The sequence below is a fragment of the Natrix helvetica genome (genome assembly GCF_964273705.1).
Source record: "Natrix helvetica genome assembly, chromosome: 1".
Lineage (NCBI taxonomy): Eukaryota > Metazoa > Chordata > Lepidosauria > Squamata > Natricidae > Natrix > Natrix helvetica.
In genome coordinates this window covers 103,432,950-103,442,959 of record NC_138548.1, presented here as the reverse complement: position 1 = coordinate 103,442,959, position 10,010 = coordinate 103,432,950, and positions in this window count along the sequence as shown.

The following is a 10,010-nucleotide window of genomic DNA, read 5'->3' as shown; positions in this document are numbered from 1 at the left end:
CATTGGATGAAAATATCAGAAGTAAATGATCTGGACCTGGAAATGATTATGCTTAATTGACAGTGGGCTTTGGGGAGGGTACATGCAGAATATGATTTAAGTGATTTAATGCACTGGAGAAATACTACACATTTGACAGACAGCACTGCTGGCTGGAATTAAAAGGGAAATGCATGACAATAAACTGGCCATTCAAGGCTTGAATAAGTACTATATATATAAAAAGCCACGTGGTACCTGAATAATATGAGACTTCATATCTACATGTCATCAGAGGTGGGTTCCACATAATTTTACCACTGGCTCGCCGTGCACTGAAACTGTGAGCTCACGCAGCTTGCACACATGTGCTTTGCTTGTCACACGGCTTGCATGTATGCACTTTGCTCACATGCGCAGCTTGCATACATGTGCTTTACTCGCACACATGGCTTGCACCTATGTGCTTTGCTTATGTGGGTGGCTTGCACGCATGTGTGTGGCTTAGAAAACGTGGCTAAGTAGGACAGCATAGAGCCGGGGCGGGTGGGCGAAGGTCGGCACTACTGGTTTGCCCAAACCAGTCCGAAGCAGCTGAATATTGCCCCTTTATGTCATTGGTTATTCTATGTCCTTCTGTTTCTAGAAAACAAAGGTCTTTTAAGACAAGGCACTTATAGCCAAGATAGTGGAATCCAAATCCCTGCTTGTACGTATGGGAAAATATTAAGACACATCTTTTGAACTTGTTTTCTTAAATTACTTTAACTATATTCTTGATTTACTTATTTTAAGATACCTTACATGCTAGCTGTTGTTGTTTCTTGCTATGTTTTATATACTGCATTAATTGCTTCTTAGCAAATATATGGACAACATGTTAGTATTAATTATATTAATAATATAGTTAATAATATAGTACATAAGTTGAAATCTTTATTCAATCAGTAGATATCTGGAATGAAAAAACAGCTTTGAGTTGCCTCTATTCATTCTCTATTCTCTATTATTGTATAATGCTGATTTTATAAAGTTAATGACATATCAACATTCTCTTAGATTCTTTGGCCCATAACATTCCACTATCTCCAATCCACATTCCTGATGACATAATTTTAGATAATTTCTTATAGATTTAGCCCCTTGTTGGTTGAGACTGGATCACAATCTATGATAGTATTATCTAAGAATACAAATGAAACCACTGTGAGAAATACATATTTTTCAATATGACTGAATTTTAAATTGTTACATCTTATAAGATAAATGGACTGGAATGTTCTTTTAAATTTAAAATTACTCTTCCAGGCCGTAAATATAGTGTTTATAAAATAAATATTGTTCATATTTATGGTTTTTTCCATATAAATTACATTTTGCATCTTACAAGTCTCTCTGGTCTTATAAAAATTAACTCCAGAAAGTTTCATTATAACAGAAACATGAAGGAGAAATGAAGTTATGAGGAGCAGAGCTTGGCTCAACTATTCCAACATTAAATATCATAAATGGTAAAATTATGAGCCTGATTCACTTCCTGTTGTTTTTATGCTTCAGAATTTTGAAGAGCTGGAAAATATTAAGAGTTTGAAACTTTGAAGTTGATAATTGAATTTGGAGAAAAAAAGAAATAAAATAATTTTGAAATGTTTGGTATTATTAAAGCCTAAATAATATGCATTTTTTTTGTCATGTTCACTATTTAATTCTGATGACTCCAGTAAACAAATAGTGTTTATTGTGACAGAATGAACAGAATGTACGATGGAGAAAGCATGACTCATATGTCCATAGGACTCCTGCTGTCTTGCATGAACATTGCGCCTCTTAAATTGCAGTTTTTGTACAAATTGAGTTTGTCTTGAATGGCTTGTCACCAAAAGATCTGATACTTTAACTTCATGAAATGTGCCCTATTTGTGGACATATTGTTAAAGCAGTTTTAGGGCAAACATCTTCATAAATTACTTGATGCTCTCTGGTTGCATTTGGAAGCAAAATGCTATAACACAATACTACAGCACATGTTTACCTCCATAAGCTCCAATTCATAGTATCTCCAAGTAAGGTTGGGGAAATCTTCTAGTTAAAAACTTGGAGACCCTTTGCTTGTTAGCATCTGGAAAACTGCACTAGGGGGACCGTCAGTTTGGTTTGATATGTCAACTTATTTGATTCTTATGTCATAATACATTATTTTCTGAAGAGCAAAACTTAAGGCATTCAAAACTGTTGCAGCTAGAATCGTTAAGGTTGTGAGCAAAGAAACCCCTAAGCTAGCAACAAATTTTAGCTATAGGAATAAGTATCCTATCTTCGTACGTGCTGCTTAAAAAATCAGGATATGAAAAGTCGAGTAAATAAAATATAAATATATCAGCACATTCTATATCTTTTCTGAGTTTCCACCGAACAGACCCCCCAAAGAATGAGTTCTACCAAAATATGCAGGTTCTTTTAAAAAAAACAATAAATATACTGCAGTTGGAATGATCTTATGATCTTCCCTCTGCCCTGTACAAAGAGTTAAAGAAGTCATATTTGTATAATAATAATAATAAACTTTAATTGTTTATTTATTTAGTATGTATAATTATTTTCAGGACTGTTCTTAGAATTGATACAATTCTTCTATACAGGGCATGTCTACACAGCCACCCCGTCCTTCCCTTTAAAAATAATTCATGGTACCCCTTGACTATCTTCACCACTGATATTTTCACAATGATCTTTAAATATTAATGCGCTAACCAGCCGAGAAGTAAAGGTAAAGTTTCCTCTGCACATTTGTGCTACTCATTTCCAGTTCTGGGGTGGTGCTCATCTCCATTTCTAAGTCAAAGAGCCAGTGCTGTCCGAAGATGTCTCTGTGGTCATGTGGCCAACATGACTAAATGCCAAGAGCACACAGAGCACTCTTACCTTCCCACCGAAGTGGTCCCTATTTTTCTACTTGCATTTTTTACGTCCTTTCGAATTGCTAAGTTGGCAGAAGCTGGGACAAGTAACGGGAGCTCACTCCATTATGCGGCACTAGGGATTCGAACCACTGAACTACTGACCTTCTGATTGACAAGCTCAGCATCTTAGTCACTGAGTCACCGCATCCCTTGTAGCCGACATGTAGAGAGACTTAAAATTCAATAGCCAGTAGCATCCCTTTCCTATCTGTCTCCAAACTTCCTTCTCTCTTTGAGGATTTTATTTACAAAAGACTTTGCTGCTTAATGTCAGTGATCCATAGGCAAGATGAATCCAGGATTCTTAACTTTCTATATTTGCCTTAGACTCCCCTCGTACCTCTAGTGTAAGAATCACAGTTATCATCAGAATGCTTATTTGCTATGTCAGAGAAAGGATTCAGCAAAGCCACTGTAATATGAGTGGTTATGAGCAATCCCTCACACGTGCAAATCAGGCTTTGCATTGTACCAGACAAACAGCAGTTACAGCTTAGGAGTGACAGTGTCTTTTCTGACTACAAATGGTTTTGACAACTTTAATAGGAACTAACACTGATTTTCCGAGTACGGCATGAAGTCTCTGAGCACCAGTGTTTCCTTGTTTTCTAGCAGCTGCCACACACCATTGTTTTATTTATTTGCTTTGATGTAAAAGTAAACAAAGACACTATACAGAAGCTTTTCATTGTCCATATAGTCACCAGAAGATGTGCTCAATTTGAGAGACACTTCGAAGTATTAAATAACATTTAAGAGAAAGCAGGCATGCTGGGTTGGGGTGAGGTGAGGTGGGAGAAATGCACCAGTCTCAGGTTTATCTTTATTTCCAGGAATGTCCTTGGATTTGACATGAGCCTCAGAGGAGATCTTAGGAAATAAATTAAAAAAAGATAGGCACAACAGTCCAAGTCCACTTGTCCAGAATGAAGAAAATACTATCAAGACACTAGCAATTTGTTTATTTGGTCATATAATTGATTTATATGGCCCCTCTTATGAATGCAATTCTGAGTAGCCAATAACATGTTAAAATGCTAATAATATTAGCAAAGAATGAAAATTACCGTAGTTATGAAAGACAAACCTAGGAAAAACAATGAACAAAGTGTCCTCTGAGGGGACACTTAACCTTCCAATCCCTCAGTCCCAGAGAACAGTCTGGATCTGAATGTTGTGTGAAAGGCTGACCAGGTCAGTTTATTCTCAGGGCATATGATACTCCAGAGGGCAGGTGCTGTAACAGAAAAAGCACAATGCTGAAGCTCCATAAGAAGGCATTTTTTTAATTGAAGGGAACAGAAGGGTGTCTTTTCTGATGGATCTAGTGGGATAGGTAGAAGCAAAACAGGGGAGAGATAGTCTGACAAATAACCTGACCTCATGCCAGTTTGCAAGTAAGTTTTTAGTAACTTATATTTTACCATGCCCTTCAGGGAAGCTATTTTCTGAATGGACATCCCTCATAGCAGCATTTCCTTTCACAGTGTTCTCAAAGCCTGGTGCTTCCTCCTCTCAATTTGGGAACCTCTGAACAATCTACGTGGTTGCTAAAATCATGGCACAAACTCAGTCAATCGAATAGAGAGTCTTTAGGATTATCTGAAAGATTGTTTGCTGCCACTATCTCCTCTTCTCTCAGTAGTTTTCTCTTTTATTCTCTAATGCTGATAGAATGGTCAGCCCTGACAGAAAAGTCAGCTTTCTGCCATTTTGATTGCTGCCCAATTGCACTGTGTTATCAGCAAATAAAAATAGTAGTCTTACGAAGTCTATTTGTGTGAGTCTAGCAGGTCCTGGCTGTAGAGTACAGCCAGGAATGCTGGGCTTGGCTATTTTTCATTCAGCAAGCCTTCTCGGAAAAAGCAATTTTTCAAGACTTCCCTTGCTACCACTCAGCCAGTTGGCTTGCTTTATCTGACCATTTGGGTAGTGGATACAATATAGAAAATAAGGTATTATTGCAATATAGGCAGAGGTGGTATTCAGGAGGTTCTGACCAGTTCTGGAGAACCGGTAGCGGAAATTTTGAGTAGTTCGGAGAACCGGTAAATACCACCTCTGACTGGCCCTGCCCCATCAATTCTCTGCCTCCCAAGTCCCAGCTGATCGGGAAGGAATGGGGATTTTGCAGTAACCTTCCCCTGGAGTGGGGAGGAAATGAAGATTTTACAGTATCCTTCCCCTGCCATGCCCACCAAGCCATGTCCACCAAGCCACGCCCACCAGGCCACACCCACAGAACCAGTAGTAAAAATTTTTGAATCCCACCACTGAATATAGGTTCAGAAAACCTTTCCCCTCTTACAGTATGGAGTACAACCCCAGAGACCTTATCTATTGTAAGATACGTTTTTTTAGTACACAGATCAAAAATGGTTTTTGAAAACTAACATGTGCTGAGATCTAAGCCCAATATTGGCATCAGGTAGTAAATTGGCTGTGTGCACTTGCTCCAAAAGATTCTTTCAGTACAGTAGAGGCATTCCATTCATGGCTTTAGACATCCTATGTTGTGTCATGAGATCTTTTCTTTATAAATGCTAACATTCCACTGTTAACTAAGCTTATTGTGCCTAGTGTCCCCTAAGACTTGTGGATTTAGTTTTCATGAGAAGTTGACCTGAATGTGGTCCAGTAAGACTTCATCTCAATTGATTAGGATCTGGAACATGCTTCCTTAGTCAAATTATAGACTGATGAATAGCGCACTCTATTACAGCGCATTACAGCTGGATTGCCAGAAAGCCAAAATATTTTCTTCTGTCTAGCACTCATCCCACAGCGACCCTTACATAAAGTTCAGAATCCAATTTCATTTTTAATTCATTTAATTCCATTCCGTACATTTCATCACTAGGCAGTTGGAATATGATTGGTTGTAAACATTTTACCTTGAAATTGTTCCTTACAATGCCGTCAGCTTGGATTGACAAAATGTTTTTTCTTTCATTTATGATGTGGTAATTAAAGAATGTTGTTCTTTGGCGACACAACTACTACCCATACTAAAGGATGAGCCTGGAATAATCTAAATTAATTTTACAAGATTATGCCAAAAATCTGTAGTCAAGGAAGTCTAGGCTGAGAGTACTCTCAGTACTCCCAATATTTCCTTTCCTTTGTTTTCTATTCATATTGTTTTGTACCTTATTATTATAGAAAGTTCTCTGGAACACTTTTCATGAATTTTAATGCAGTTTAAGGCTTAAACTCAAATATGCAAAATAAAACCAAAAAAAAAAAAAAAGCAGGGAAAAATCACATTGACCAACAATATAGAATAGAATGACTATTAACATTGATTAAAAACTGAAATGCTAAGATAGCTGGAAAAAAATATCCTGGCACTATATAGAGTAGAAAATAGGAACTCGTTGAACTTTTCTGGACCATGTATTCTGTTCCACCTATAGTAATCACTAAATATGTCATTTCTCCAGAAATGCCTCATTTGATAGAAACATTTAGAGAACATCTGAAGGGCATCCTAATATATATTTCAAGTGTTGCTATGTATGTAGATAAAATTAAATAAAATAAATAAAATTTATTTATTTTAAGCTTTGGTGTTAAGATAACACCAAATACTCTCTACCAAACTATGAAAAAAATATTTTTTGCACAATTTCAATTTCATAGAGGAAGATAATCCACATATGAATTAGGAAAGAAAAGAAGACGTCTTAATACAATTTTTAAGACATTATGATAATTGCATAATCACAATGGAAAGACTAAGAACCTGAGTACTTCAGCTGAATATGCTTCCGGCAGAAATATGATTAGTAAGATTCTGAGATAATTGTGAAGTATTTTGAAGCTATGTTCCCAACAAAAATGGTCAACGACAAGAAAATAGTAAAATGGTTCAGTCACATAATGGTTCATCATAAACTCTGTTGTAATGAATTGGTAACATTCAAATGAGAAAATGGGAAATGTTTGCAGATGATGCTCTTTGAGTGTTGGTTTCAAGGGATTAAAGAGTCATGTAAGGATACATGACTGGAATGAGAGATAAGGCTGATTCCTGGAATGTTGTGGTAGTCACAGACATGTTCTTTGTTTACATTGCCTTATAATCCAAAGCAAGTGGCTTGAGGTGATTCCAAAGAAGAAGCAGAAAATAGGAAAAATGGCATTTTGGCTGAGAAGCCAAATGCTTTCGAGACGTTGTCTACATTTCTTTTCAACATGCTAATCCCTGTTGTTGACAGCCATGTATTCTTGAAATGTATGGGTCTGAGACAGAAGACTGCAGCAGTCAGCTTTAAGGCAATCAAGACATAGCCTCACAGCATCATATTTTCCAGATATTGAAAAATGCTATTATTGCAGAGGAGTCTAGTGGCTTTTAGTATACCTTCCTGCATTCCCAGGCATCTCCCAGCAATTTTTACAATAAAATCTAATCTATCCAAGCCTTAAAGGGGTGAACTGGCTACCCATGCTGAGTTCAAAAGGCTGGAAACAGAGACATTCTGTTCTGTGACTATGAATGAGATTACTAAACTATTTTAAGTGGGATAATGCATGTGGCTGTAAAATAGCTCTGATCTGTTATCCATATCCACTAGGGATTTCAGAGAAAAAGAATCAGATAGTTGCTCCTAAACGGAAATGATGTTGATCAGTAGTGCAATCTTCTTCAAATAAAAATGTGCTTCCTCTCTCACACATTCTTATGTGGGATTATCTCATGTTTTATGATGCCATAATTTCATGGGAAGGATGGAGTTGGGGATTTCTAAGTACTAGGTCTAGCCCTTTGCTCAGTGCAGGAATTCAGATTAAAGTATTCCGGATAGAGGACTGCCTAGACTCCATGTGAATAAATCCATCAAAGGGAAATCCACCACTTCCCTGTTCCACTCTTGAATGTAACCTACCACTACGGATCTTTAAAACTCAATTGGTATTTATTTGTTTTTTGTTTTGTTTTTAAATAAAATGTATGGGTTGCTCTACTCCCAGTGACCCTGGGCAGTTTGCAATTACAAATGAGAAAAAAAAATATAAATACAAAAAAGAAATTCATAAGTGTCCTGAAGACAAACATGTACCTCACCTTAACCTCCCATCCAGCGGGGTCTATCTATCCCCTTGCCCCAAAGCTTGGGAAAATAGAGAATAAATAAGTCTTCAATAGCTTCCTGAATGTCATCAAAAGAGCCATAGTGACTCATTGGTTGGTATGCAGTACTGCAGGCTAACTCATTGCTCACCCCAGGAGTTTGATTCTCAATGGCTCAAGGTTGACTCAGCCTTCCATCCTTCCAAGGTCAGTAAAATGAGGACCCAGATTGTTGGGGGCAATATGCGGACTCTGTAAACCACTTAGAGAAGGCTGTAAAGCACTGTAAAGTGGTATCTAAGACTTACGTGTTATTGCTGTCAGGGTGGGAGTCATTTGGATTTCTGGGGTTGGAGTGGAATTCTCATTTCAGAGAGCAGATAGGACAAGCTTTGTAATAAATGATTCCTGCCTTCCCATAACTTGGGGGGATCATTTTGTGCCCTGTACTCTGGCCTCCTTGAACTCAGGGATGACCTTCTTATGTATGATATTCTTTTGGGGGAGTGCTATCATATCTTTCTGCAAACTTCCCTTCTGCAGATTCTGCAGATTCTGCAAACACTCTCATTTCCTTCTATCTCCCTTCAGAAGACTTCCCCCCGTGAAGTTCTCTGGTCATCCTTGTGGCTCAATCTGTTCCAAATTACCCAAATAAATATTGTGCCCAGAACTTTATTTGTACTAACTTCTGATCAACATACTGTTGAGTGGAAACAGAGGTGGTATTCAGCAGGTTCTGACCAGTTCTGGAGAACTATTAGCGGAAATTCTGAATAGTTCGGAGAACCGGCAAATACCACCTCTGACTGGCCCCGCCCCCATCTATTCTCTGCCTCCCAAGTCCCAGCTGGGAATGGAGATTTTACATTATCCTTCCCCTGCCACGCCCACCAAGCCACACCACACCCACCAAGCCATGCCCACAGAACCAGTAGTAAAAAAAATTGAATCCTACCACTGAGTGGAACTATTACTTCTGGGTATTCTAAGATCTTTTCTCCAGGTAGTATTGCTAGCCAAATATCCCATCTTGTATACATAAGCATTTTATTTTTGTTTCCTAAGAATTTTGTATTTGTAACTGGTAATTGTCATTGTGTTATGTTCAGCTTTTTTTTTTTCTAATCCAGTGTTTCTCAACCTAAGCAACTTGAAGATGTGATAGCTTCTGCCTGGGGACCTCTGGAAGTCAAAGTCCATTGTTGTTAGGGTTGATAAACACTGCACTAATCTATTAAAATGGCTTTAAATTTTAGTTTTGTCTTCTATAGTATTAACTATTTTGCCGTTTGCATCACTGCTGATCTGATAATCATTTCTTTATCTCTTCACCCAAGCCATTAATAAAAATCATTTGAATATATAATTCAAAAGTCAATCTTGCCGCGTCCCACCTTTCTTTCTTTAGTTTGGTGAGGAACTCTCTCTGAGTACCATTTTGGAACCAGCAATATAGCTACTTTGTTGTCATGCTGTCCAGATCTGGGGCCACCAACCTTTCAGACCTCAGGGACCACTAAATTCATAAGTTTAAATCCCGCGGACCACTAAATTCATAAGTTTTTAATTTTTATAAATTTGTACAGGGGTTTAAAGTTTAATTCGCTTTTACCTATATTTATGATTATTTGCAAGGTTTTTTAATTTGGTACCTGTACACCACCCCGAGTCCCTTCGGGGAGAGGGGGCGGTCTAGAAATAAAATAAAATAAAATAAAATAAATAAATAAATAAATGATTTGCCTAATGACCATCTGGATGGACGTGGCTATGTGGTCATGTGACTGGGTGGGCATGGCCAACTCAATGTCACTCACTTCGAGGGGCATCTTGCCAGCCTCTACCCACCACTCCTTACCTGTCCGTCGGGGATCCTTAGGGCCCCAACAGGAAAGAGTTGCCGGAGCTAAACAGCCACCATGAGAAAGAGTTGGCAAAGCAGATGGTTCAGTTCAAATTGGATCTGACGGAGAAGGAGGCTCAGCAGAAGC